Below are 9,628 nucleotides of genomic sequence, written 5' to 3'. Positions count from 1 at the left end.
CATGTCTCAATTGTCTCCAGGCTTAAAAATCCTTCTTTAACCTGTCGCCTCCCCTTCATCTACACTGATTGAATTGGATTTAACAAGTGACATCAATAAGGGATCATAGCTTTCATCTGGATTCACCTGGTCAGTCTGTCATGGAAAGAGCAGGATTCACCTGGTCAGTCTATGTCATGGAAGAGGCAGGATTCACCTGGTCAGTCTATGTCATGGAAGAGGCAGGATTCACCTGGTCAGTCTATGTCATGGAAGAGGCAGGATTCACCTGGTCAGTCTATGTCATGGAAGAGGCAGGATTCACCTGGTCAGTCTATGTCATGGAAGAGGCAGGATTCACCTGGTCAGTCTATGTCATGGAAAGAGCAGGATTCACCTGGTCAGTCTATGTCATGGAAAGAGTAGGGGTTCTTAATGTGTTGTACACTCAGTGTATATCTGAATGTCTGTGTCTTAAAGGCATACGTTTAAGATATACAATATACCACCCCCCATTCCATGAATTAAACTTTGACCTACCAGCACCATCACCCACTGAAACAGGACACCATCGCCCATACCGGGGTAAGATAAACAAAGAGACCACTTTTTTTGGACAAACTATGTTTTCAAAACTGTTATGTTTATATGAATTCTGACTATATCCAGGGATACACAACATCCTGAAATATATGTAGATATCTTTGTTAGAAAGAATAATATATTTCCCTTGATGCGGTGATGCTGAATGTAAAAAAATGTCTCAACACACCCCACATACAGTGCATTCGGAAAGTATTCATACCCCTTGACTTTTTCCACATTTTGTAACATTACAGCCTTATTCTAAAATGGATTAAACTGAGTTCACCATCAATCTGCACACAATACCCCATAATGACAAAGCAAAAAATAAACAAACCCCCGGAAATATCACATTTACATCAGTATTCAGACCCTTTACTCAGTACTTTGCTGAAGCACCTTTGGAAGCGATTACACCCTGGAGTCTTCTTGGGTAGGACACTACAAGTTTGGCACACCTGTATTTGGGGAGTTTTTCCAATTCCTCTCGGCAGATCCTCTCAAGCTCTGTCAGGTTGGATGGGGAGTGTCGCTGCACAGCTATTTTCAGGTCTCTCCAGAGATGTTCGTCCGGGCTTTGGCTGGGCCATACAAGGACATTCAGAGATTTGTCCCGAAGCCACTCCTGCGTTGTCTTGACTGTGTTCTGTTGGAAGGTGAAGCTTTGCATCAGTCTGAGGTCCCGAGCGTTCTGGAGCAGGTTTTCATCAAGGATCTCTCCGTACTTTGCTCAGTTCACCTTTCACTTGTTCCTGACTAGTCTCCCAGTCACTGCCGCTGAAAAACATCCACACAGCATGATGCTGCCACCACATTCTTCACCGTAGGGATGGTGCCAGGTTTCCTCCAGACGTGACGCTTGGCATTAAGGCCAAAGAGTTCAATCTTGGTTTCATCAGACCAGAGAATCTTGTTTCTCATGGTCTGAGAGTCCTTTAGGCGCCTTTTGGCAAACTCCAAGAGGCCTGTCAGGTGCCTTTTACTGAGGAGTGGCTTTCCGTCTGGCCACTCTATCATAAAGGCCTGATTGGTGGAGTGCTGCAGAGATAGTTGTCCTTCTGGAAGGTTCTCCCATCTCCACAGAGAACTCTGGAGCTCTGACTGAATGACCATTGGGTTCCTGGTTACCTCCCTGACCACGGCCCTTCTCCTCTGATTGCTCAGTTTGGCTCTAGGAAGTCTTGGTGTTTCCAAACTTCTACCATTTAAGATTGATGAAGGCCACTGTGTTCCTGGGGACCTTTAATGCTGCAGAATTCCTTTCCCCAGATCTGTGCCTCGACACAATCCTGTCTCAGAGCTCTATGGACAATTTCTTTGACCACATGGCTTGGTTTTTGCTCTGACATGCACTGTCAACTGTGGGACCTTATATAGACAGTTGCCCAATCAATTGAATTTACCACAGGTGGACTCCAATCAAGTTGTAGAAACATCTCAAAGATTATCAATGGAAACAGGAAGCACCTGAGCTCAATTTCGAGTCTCATAGCAAAGGGTCTGAATACTTATGTAAATAAGATATTTCAGTTTTTGTTTTTTTTATACATTTGCAAAAATGTTGAAAAACCTGTTTTACCTTTGTCATTATGGGCTATTGTGTGTAGAGGATTATTCTTTTTTAAGAAGGCTGTAACGTAACAAAATGTGGAAAAAACCTAGAGCTCTGAATACCTTCTGAATGAATGCACTCTATGCACTCATTTATTCTCATTCTACTTCGATAACATTTCATAACGCTCCTGTAAATGGATTTGAAAAATGTCTCGTGAACATGTTGATCATGTTGTGTGTCTAGAAATCTCATAAATAATCCGATTCTATCACCACACAGAATAAGTCAAGTTCAATGTCTTCTGGTTGCCAGAGTCCTATGGCTCGTTACTGCTCTCTAGTGTCAATAAAGTTGGCTCCAAACAGCTTCTTCTACACAGAGTATACAAAACATTAAGAACAGATTCCATCACATAGACTGACCAGGTGAATCCAGGTGAAAGCTATGATCCCTTATTGATGATGTCACTTGTTAAATCCACTTCAGTCAGTGTAGAAGGGGAGAAACAGGTTAAAGAACGATTTTTAAGCCTTGAGACAATTTATGCATGGATTGTGTATGTGTGCTATTCAGAGGGTAAATAGGCAATACAAAAAAGTGCCTTTGAATGGTGTATGGTAGTAGGTGCCAGGCACTGCTGGGATATTCATGCTCAACAGTTTCCCGTGTGTCAAGAATGGTCCACCACCCAAAGGACATCCAGCCAATTTGACACAACTGTGGGAAGCATTGGAGTCAACATGGGCCATCATCTCTGTGTAACACTTTCGACACCTTGTAGAGTCCATGCCCCGACGAATTGAGGCTGTTCAGAGGGCAGAAGGGGGCGGGGAGGGGGGGGGTTCCTAATGTTTGTTATACTCAGTGTATATGCCCCGTTATAACCACATAATAAGTTGATGTACAGTAAGCCTCTCTATATTTCAATCCAGTAGTCAACAAAAGGATATCTTTGTAAGTCCTTGTAGTTAAAGTTTCAGACTTTTATTGAATTTATTTTTTAGACCTTTATTTAATTAGGCAAGTCAGTTAAGAACAAATTCTTATTTTACAATGACGGCCTAACCCGTCCAAACCCTCCCCTAAGCCAGAAGACGCTGGGCCAATTGTACGCCAATTGGACTTACCATGTGATAGCATCATTGGTGGTCATGCTATGATGGCTTGCTGTTGAATGGGCCTCAGAACTCAGACCATTACCAAAGCTAAAACTAACTCACATCTGCATGACTGCTCCTTAATAGTGTCAACAACGCATAACTATTAGACTATCCCTAAGGGTTGACAGATAGAAAGGTACTGTCTGAAAAGCTTCAATTAAATACTTTGTCAATGTATAGTTTACTGCTAGTCCTACATGATGAAACAGTGTGCTTTATATAAGCACCATTGTGACGGGCATTTTTTGTTAGTTTGATACTGTATTTTTGAATCGCTCAGTGTAAAAATACTTCTACTACACTAAACTTATTGAGTTATGTCTCCCCCTACAGCTCAAAATATGCAATAACAGTGATACCTAGTGTGAAGAGAAGGGGGCAATTTTGGGCGTTCCTGTATCTGCAGGAACCCCTCTTTATACTTCTATTGGTCCATTTTTAATTACTCTGGTACACAGGTGGGAGGCGGGGGCACTCCAGTACAGTAGGTGGTGGTAACGCACCATAACATTGGATGGCACCTGCCGATAAACCCCACAGAAGAAGAAGAGGCACTGTCAGGCACTGCTTTCCCGCAGTTCTGTTAACGACGGCGAGGGCAGGTGTTCGGCAGGCGGAAGCAAAGCACAGTGTCCTGCCCTCGGCGTCGTTCATAGAACTGTGTTTGATAGCTAGGACTCCGGTAAACAGCAGGAGGGAGGCAGGGGCGACACCGTTAGCTAGCTAGCTAGGACACGGGTAGACAGTGTCCTTCGCCACCAAAAAACTCTGATAATACCTTGATTTTCCTTTGTGACCCACATTTTAATTGCACCGACAATCAGGGGAAATCCAGAAAATAAAAAGCGTCACACAAGCGTGATGAGGTTTGTGCTCGGAAGGGTGGGCGTTCATGCAGGAACCAATGGGATGCAGGAACGCCCTGAATTGCGGGCCGCAATCACACACTATTGGGTGTGAAGCTAAAAAAAAAAAAAAACATTAAAAGTTGGAGTTTGTTGCGGTGAAACTGCCACGGTTGTTTGTGATATTACAACAAGGAAATGACTTCAAACAACAAGCACCGTCTTACTCCCTCAGACATCACTGCACATACCACAGAACAGCGGAGCGTGTTCTACTCCTCCGTTACAAAAACAACAATAACAAATGTGCATGGGGTGACCTGTGGCAACGTTTCACCTTTCACAGATCTCAGCATTAATTATGCAGTTCTACCCAAATACAACACTATTACATTACACTCAGAGCACCACCAAGAAGTGCCCTACCCAATACCCTGAAGTAAGAAAATGAGGTAGCCTGGTGGAGTCTGCAGCCAAGCTCTAAGGGCTCACAGTGGAGTCTGACTGGATTTGGGGAGACACATCCTGACAGCAGTGTGTCAGTAGAATGAAGTCACAGGGTCAGCTCTGTCGCCGAAAGGATTCCTGATTCTATAAGCCTCTCAGGACGTGCAACTCTCCTCTCAACAATGAGCAGCCGGAAGATCTCCCACTGCTGTGTGGAAGCCATACCCCTACGTCGGCGCACAATGACCAGAAACCTGTCTTTTTCTACAGGCTTTAATCCCCTTTCTCTCCCCCGGGTCGTTCCCTCGCTGTGGGCTCGCCTCGCACCATTCAGGGCCTGGCCCCTCCGCAGCCACAGCCCATGATGCAGCTAGCTTCACACAATGGCGCTAATAACGCCAGCGAATTTCCCATCCCTAAAACAAGCCTCTGTCAAATGGCCCGCGGTTCAAGTTCTGTGTCCTGTGTCTGCCCAACAGAAGAGCTGCTTATTGATATCAAAGAGAGAGAGAGAGAGAGAGAGCGAGGGCTTTTCTGAATGAATGCAGGGGGACTGGCAATTGAATAAATGAAGACTAAATGAAACAACGAGGCGTTTATTGCTTTCCTGAATGTGACAAATAAACACTTATTGAATTAGCAGCACACAGGCCTAAGCCTGAGACAGAATAGAGAGGAGGGAGTTCACTGGAAGCTCTGGGCAGGCAGGCCTTTTACTGAGTGTTTCTGGGGGCAGGACAAGGACTGGAACGTCTTAGTCCACTGAGATGTGACTGGACCAAAACAAAAGGACTCATCTGGACTTCACATTCAGCTACATGGAGATCACTTAAGTGTGACTTTCCCTTTTCCCTGGGCCCAGTGTGGTGTCTCAGACTCTCAGTTCAGGACAATAACACTGACATGGATTGTCTGGTGGTCGCTGGTTCTCACACTGAAACACGTGTATGCAGCGGGATGAGACAAGTGGTCCAACGTGTTGCCAATGCATGCGAATGAATAAACAGCCTTCTGGAGTGTCATGGAGAAACAGACTCTCTGTAGCACTCGAAACAGACTCTTTCTGTAGTACCAGGAACAAAAGAGCACATTAGAGGGGCAGGGTCCATCAAGAGGTCGGCAACAGGTGAACTTGATGCCATCATCTATCTATGCATGGTTCCTCTCTAGGTTTCTTCCTAGGCTCCGGCCTTTCTAGGGAGTTTTTCCTAGCCACCGTGCTTCTACATCTGCATTGCTTACTGTTTGGGGTTTTAGGCTGTGGTTTCTGTATAGCACTTTGTGACATCTGCTGATGATAAAAGTGCTTTAGAAATGAATTTGATTTATTGAGCATTGTAAAACCACTGGCTGAGGATAACATCATGAATCATGGATACAGTATATGACAGCCACAATACTCTAACACAACCACACCTCAAGTTATGGTGTTCAAGTATGTTTAAACAACTGAAATGCCACTGAAAATGCCTGTTGGTTACCAACACAGTACATACACAAGGACTTAAAACGACGTCCTACTTGGTGCTGGTCGAAGATACAGTACGAAGGACAAAGCGCCATCTCACGAGTACAACGTCATAGATTAAAACCGTTCATACAGTAGTCCCCATCTTGTCCCTGCAGACTGCAGCCTCCACCTGGTCTAGCAGGCTGAAAGAGAAGACAGAAGGAGAGGAGACAGAGTGTGTGTGTGACAGAGCCCAGGCCAGCCAGGCTGAGTCAGTCAGTCGGTGTGTCAGCACCCATTGTCTCTGGTCTCACTGGGCTGGGCCTGCCGTCCCTTGTCCTCGTCCCTCAGAGTGGCAGCTCAGCCCGTCCTGGCGTGGCGCCAGCCGACACACTCAGGGGGAAAACAGAGAGTGCTCTCTGTGATCTGTGGGAACTGTAGGGCTGGCAGGAAGCTGAATAAATGATGGCAGAGGAGGGCATACTCCTTTCACACCCCTGAGGACACCAATGCGTCATTTTGTATCTTCGTTGCTGAACAGCCTGATCTGGAGGTTTTGTAAGAATAAATCTAAGTTGAGATTTCTGTGCGTTTCGTGCGTTAGTCATCTGAGCGTAATGATCTAATACAAAATATATAATGAAAGTGTACTAAATGCATTCTACTTTACAAAAGAGGACGGAACAGAACTAAGTAAACTGGACTATGAAGGATGCATTCATTCCTTGTGTCTTTGAACCCTGTCAAATAAGGTACCCATTCAGCAGATTTCCCTATTCTGTATCTTGTTTTCACAGTGATGTAACGTCATCCCACCCTGGTGAAATGATACCACACAATCAAATGGTACTGTGCTGTGGGTCTGCTGCATGGTGGATCAATCTCAATCCTGTACCAGCTTTAAGGTCAACAGTGTGGCTCACTCATAACAAACATGGCTGAGTCTGGGCTCTTCATCAATTACCATGGAAAATGTACAGGTCACGTGGGGTCAAGTAAGACAGGGTGTTATTCATGCAACCTGGCCAGGCAGCATATCTGATACAAAACACACTCGGGCCACGGCGTGTGTGCGTGTGTGTGTGTGTGTCTTTTAGGGGCACAAAGAAACCTCTGCGGATATTAAAGGTCAGAGGTCATCTAGCATGTGTTCAGGTTCTAAGGTTACTGAAGGCTAAACTCTACCCATCCATCAGGTAAATTAGCCAAGATTCATTACAGATTTACCTCTTTGATCACAGATCCACCTTTATTTAATTTGATTGCCATTTTTCTATGTGAATTGGAACATTTAGTAAACGTGTTTAAAGGACTAAAGTTATCTTCTGAATAGCCTTAGCTATCGAAGATCCACTTTGAAATGATGTCGTTCAATTTACATCAACCGTACATTATCTTCACCGTACCGTACACCTATTGCCATTAGTGTCCTTTCTCTGTGTACCGTGAGGGATTGTAATACCACTAGACGGAGACTTACGAAAGGATTTCAGGGACTATTCATTTCACAGATCTTATAATAGCCTGTCTGGATTTCTGCTACATTACTAAGATAGCTCATCTAACCCTTTCACCCTCTCACCATGGCCCCCAAAAACGATCACTCTAGGCTACCATAATAGTGTTGGGGGTTACCCTGGGGGTCAGGTGTGGGGCTACACCAGTGCCATGATTATTATGTATATGTGTGATAACCTTTTGTATGCTTGCAATGTGCAATGATGGAAAAGTACTGGGTAAATGGACATGTGCTGCTTTAGTTCTCAGGCTGAGAATTGCCTGCAGCTGCTGATAAGTCACGCGGGCTCAAGGCCGAGATAGTAGAGTGAGAAACCACAGTCTAGACATGTTTTTCTCATCGTAGAAACGTTGTATGTAATCCAATGCAACAACGTTAAGATATGATTGACGGCAGGTTGCATAAAGAGTGGGGTCTCCTGTTCCGCCACACAGATGTTTACGACAGACTACTGATGTACTCTGTATGCGAATCTCCGTCTGCAATTGCATTTTATTACTAAAGAGTTTTATACCAAGGTTCCTGTGTCTGTGTCATCTATCTGGAAGACTGATTGTTAAAGGAAACTTACCCCCCCACCCCCACCCCCTCCCCCCCATGCAAAGGACCCCCCAACATTTGGGGAGCTCGCCAGGAGAGAGTGACCACCGCGTCTGGATGATCTTCATCCCACTGTGCAGCGCAGCAAATTATAAGGTAAGCAGACGCCTGTAAAACCAGAAGTCTGAAATGAGAAAAAGCACCGCGTGGTTGATGACTCGTTCCAGTACGTAAGTGGCACCTCACTCATGGGGTTGATAATTACAGGAACAGTCGATACCTACATTTATGTACACGCCCATATAGGATGTATATGTGAATAATGGAACCCCAAGGTGTAATAGTTAGAAATTCCTGGGGGTCTAATGGAACCTTGTGTGAGGAACTTGGTTGTAGATTAGGATGAACCAAGTCAGTACTGCGGTACTGGGTGACAAGTGATTGAAAGTGTTATATGCGAGGGAAGACACTGGTTTTATGTATGGTGTTCTTACCTGAGGGAAGACACTGGTTTTATGTATGGTGTTCTTACCTGAGGGAAGACACTGGTTTTATGTATGGTGTTCTTACCTGAGGGAAGACACTGGTTTTATGTATGGTGTTCTTACCTGAGGGAAGACACTGGTTTTATGTATGGTGTTCTTACCTGAGGGAAGACACTGGTTTTGTTTTGATATATTTATAATTGGTGGGATTATAGATTTGTTGTGGGACAATTGTTGTGTGAGTTTAGTGCATTTGATAACAGTGAATGGATATATACTTGTCAATATCAAGAATTTCTATGTACTTAAATAGATCTAGACTGGTATAGACAACAAGTCTCTAAGACTAGTACAAGAAGGGATACATTTGTGAATTGCGTATTGGGAAAGACATCTTCCATTACATCCACAAGAGAGGAGACAGAGAGACCCCTCGTACTGAAGTTAAAATACAACCAACTGAAACCAATTGTGGCTATTTACCACACCACACATATGTGGAACCATTTACAGTAGCGTGGTTAGTGAATAAATGTAGTGGAACTAAAGGAGAAGAGGGGTTAGAACTGCGTTGGGTATATCATCCTATATTAGGTTCTACTACCCGTATATGGGTATAGAACTGCGTTGGGTATATCATCCTATATTAGGTTCTACTACCCGTATATGGGTATAGAACTGCGTTGGGTATAGAACTGCATTGGGTATATCATCCTATATTAGGTTCTACTACCCGTATATGGGTATAGAACTGCATTGGGTATATCATCCTATATTAGGTTCTACTACCCGTATATGGGTATAGAACTGCGTTGGGTATATCATCCTATGTTAGGTTCTACTACCCGTATTCGGGTATAGAACTGCGTTGGGTACATCATCCTATGTTAGGTTCTACTACCCGTATACGGGTATAGAACTGCGTTGGGTATATCATCCTATGTTAGGTTCTACTGCATTGGGTATATCATCCTATGTAGGGAACCCGTATAGAACGTTGGGTATAGAACTGCGTTGGGTATATCATCCTATGTTAGGTTCTACTACCCGTATACGGGTATAG

The sequence above is a fragment of the Oncorhynchus tshawytscha genome, linkage group LG07 (assembly GCF_018296145.1).
Source record: "Oncorhynchus tshawytscha isolate Ot180627B linkage group LG07, Otsh_v2.0, whole genome shotgun sequence".
In the NCBI taxonomy this organism is placed as follows: domain Eukaryota; kingdom Metazoa; phylum Chordata; class Actinopteri; order Salmoniformes; family Salmonidae; genus Oncorhynchus; species Oncorhynchus tshawytscha.
Note: the sequence above shows the minus strand (reverse complement) of the source record.